A 3,820-nucleotide genomic window follows, 5' to 3' on the forward strand; every position below is an offset into this window, starting at 1 on the left:
GGGCGGCCGCGGAGCCGCACGTCCTGTCCCTACCCACAGGCGGCCTGCGTGCGGGTGGCTGGGCGCCGTGGTCGCTGGCAACCGGTCTTTACACCCTGGTTAAGTCTCTTTTATTTCTTCTTTTAAAAATCAATTTTAAAAAAGGGTGGGGAGGCAAGAACGGAGGGAAATCACTTTTTGAAACTCAGTGTTTCTTACAGAGAAACACTGCGGAGATTACTTGTCCCAAGGTGAAACCCATACAGGCACCTCTGAAGAGTTACTTAAAAATTATAACCTACAAGTCATTAGTCCAAATACCTCTGTGTAATAGCTGCAAAGGTTAAAACAGAACCTTTAGCTATAAAATAAATATCAGCGTAACATCCTTTCCCTCTGTGCCGTCAGCTCCAGGGCCGGAGTGCATGCTGCAGTATGTAGCACAGAGGTTACCTACCACATTCCTCTCCCTGTGCACGCTGCATGGACTCCTCCCGTCGCAAGTATGTGCTGCTAGAAAAAGCAAGTGGATCATTCCTCCCCAGAGCCTGTGGATTAAGCCTCCTGAACTTGAAAATATCACGGTTGTATGAGCTGAAATAAGTAACTTTTAGGGCATTTCAGAAATTAATACTAGATCAGTTACTACTTTAAGTAGTAGTTTAGTGTGGTTATCAAACCCTGTATTAAAAAGACTTCAGCAGTCATCTTTACTGTAACAAGTTCCAGTATAAGTGTTCACTAGGAAAGTCATTTAAAATCTCATAAAGGTCAACAAGACCTTCAACCATTCTGGCTGGTAGTAGTTTTGCAATACTATAGTTCTTCTATGAATGTTCTTATATATACAACTGTGAAATAAAAACATATTCTCCAAAGTTATTATCCTCACCAGACTATATGCATACACCTTCCTTGCACTTATATATCAGAAATTCAAAGTATAAAAAGGTTGCTACATCCCAACTAGGAAATCACTTCTTAAATTCTACCATTAGATTCTAGCTATAGTTTTACTATCTTACCACAAAAGGCACAGATTAAGAAAAGAGTCCTTGTTACAAGTATTGCTAACATACAAATATAACAAAAAGCAAGGCACATTTTAGTTTAGATGTTACTTTGCAGCTTATGGTCTCTCTTGTCAGCTGTCAGAAATCTTCACTTGAGAAAAGCCAGAGGGCCAGAATCAGTCCTGCCAGTGTTACCGACTGGAGATGACAGTTTGTGCCCTTGGATGCTTGAGGGAGCACGGCTGCCAAAAGGCGAGGTCACCTGCCACATCCTGGCACAGGAGTTGCCCTGCTGTTCGCACTGTTTCCATGCTCTGCCGGCTATTTTGGAAATGCCCTGGTTAATCAAGGAAGACCATCTCAGCTACACCTCCTGAAGTCTTCCTCATTTTTGCAGCTGGAATGATTACCTTTCCTCTCGTAGAGAGCAGAGGTCGTAAGGGTTTCAGAAATGCTTTTCCCCATTCTGACTGATATCTCACCACTAGAGAACTGGTTACTTTGCTTGATCTAGCATCTCTATATTTACAAAGTAAAAACACCACATGACAGAAAAACACAGAAATAACTCCACAGTCTTAGCAATGTTATTACAAATAGTGGTAACCCCATACAGGCCTCAGTATTAAGTTCATGACTTCCCAGTGTCTAGCTGACAAACTTTTAAATAGTTTTTCTTAAGCCTTGGCTAAAAATTTAGCAACTTTTTGCCTTGAGTCATGAAAAGAAAATTGCTTTGCTGATTCATAGTGTTTGCAGGTACACTAAATGCATTGAACTTTTACCATAGATAATAAGAACTGCCTGAAAAAAAAATATGTAACTTTATGTAAATCAGATGCAAATCTAGACAGGCCAGAAAATTCAGTTGATATATCCCCTTCATGTTAGTGCTAATGCCTTTTATGTCATATATTAAAAACCTCAGCTTTAAGTAAAAGGGTATGAATCCTGTTTATTTTGTTTTTTAAAGTCTAGCAAAGGGCATAGAGCCCTTAATAATTAAAAAGTTACTGAATACACAGTTTCCTTGGTTGCTTTTGTTTGAAAGTTCATGGTTACAGAGATCATCAGTGTAGTCACTGAATTCCTTCTCAGTATGGGCTGACTTGGTTAGCACACAAAAGACTGGCTGTTCACTTCCAGTAAAACTGTATTCACACAGGTCCTGTTCCCCTACGTGGAGATTATGAAACAGGCTGGGTAGCTCAAGAATTTAGTAGGTAATTAAAACCCACTATGAACTAAGTATCTGTTAGACCAAAAGAGAAGATATGCAAGTTTGTAAATACATTCATTTTAAAGATGTTAATAAATTGGCTACAGAATAAAGAAAATTGGAAATAAATTATGTGTACAGTTCAACCAGCCTGTAAATATAATTATGGGGTTTAACCAGATAAATAGACATATGGATACATTCATATGTTTTGCTCACTCTCTTTTTGTCAATAAATTACATTAAATAATCTTTTTGTATTAAAAGTAGTAGAATTAGTGCTTACAAATTCTTGCGAGTGCAGGGTATTATTTTTATGCTAAAAATATCCGCATTGTTTTCCTGCCTGCGTTTCAGAGGAGTCAGACGATGTACAAATGAGGTTTTTTGCAAACCAGGGGCTGTTTTTTCGCAGAAGACAGCGCCACATGCTGGCATTGCGAGGCGAGAGCCGCCGGGCATTCTGCCGTTTTAGTTCTGGTTAATGAGCTGAGTTTAATCGATTCTGAATTAAGATAGCTTCATCTTTAGGAATTGCTTCTTACTCTAAAGGGAATTTCCAACATCAGGTTGTAATTTCAGCCAAGCAAATAAAGGAGATATTTTTAATGTTAAAAATATTTATTGTTTTCATATAAACCACTGTATTCTAGCTCACAGATTGAGTTTATTGTATTAAATCATCTTAATGTGCCATTTATTACTCAATTCTCTTTAGCTTTAACTACGTTATGTCAAAAATTATTGTAACTCTGGGTGCAACATAAGCCTCTAAACCCTCTTCAAGAAGTCAGGATGCAGGGGTGCCTCTCCAAAGTGCCCGTGTACTAATGGAGGCAGTATGGGGAATAAAGACAATGAGTCAGAGATCTGTCTGCAGCTGCAGGGCCATGATCTTGTCAGGATCATGGAGACAGGGTGGGAGGGTTCCCATGACTGGAGAGTTGCAATGGCAGAATATATGTCTTTTAGGAAGGATGGGATGAGGAGGGGGTGTTGCCCATTATGTGAAGGCAGTTGGAGTGCGTGGAGCTCAGTCTGGGGATGGATGAGAAGGGAGATGAGCACATAAGGGTTAGGATTAAAGAGAGGACAGGTAAAGGTGATATTATAGGGGGTGTCTGCCACTGGCCACCTGAATAGGAAAAGCAAGTGGATGAGACCCTGTACAAACAGATGGAAGCAGCCCCAAGTTCTCAGGCCCTGGTCCTCATGAGGGGCTTCAACCACCCCAACATTGGCTGGAGGGACAAGACAGCAAGGCATAAGCAATCCAGGTGCCTGGAGTGTGTTGTTGATAACTTCCTCCTCTGAGAGATAGAGAAAACAAGGACATTGCTGGACTTTATACCAACATTGAGGGGCTCGTTGGGATGGGAAGGTCAGGACAGTCTTGGTGGCAGAGACCATGAGATGAGGATCTCAAAATCCTGAGGGCAGGGAGGAGGGGAAAACTGAGTAAAAAACACAGGACTTCAGCAGAGCAGACTTTGCCCTCTTCAAAGATCTGTTTGGAAGAATCCTGTGAGGTAAGGTCTTGGAGGGAAGAGGGACCCAAGAAAGTCATTTAATATTTAAGGATCACCTTCTCCAAGTTCAAAAGCAGTCC

The sequence above is a fragment of the Corvus brachyrhynchos genome, unplaced genomic scaffold (assembly GCF_000691975.1).
Source record: "Corvus brachyrhynchos isolate BGI_N302 unplaced genomic scaffold, ASM69197v1 scaffold83, whole genome shotgun sequence".
NCBI classification, from domain to species: Eukaryota; Metazoa; Chordata; class Aves; order Passeriformes; family Corvidae; genus Corvus; species Corvus brachyrhynchos.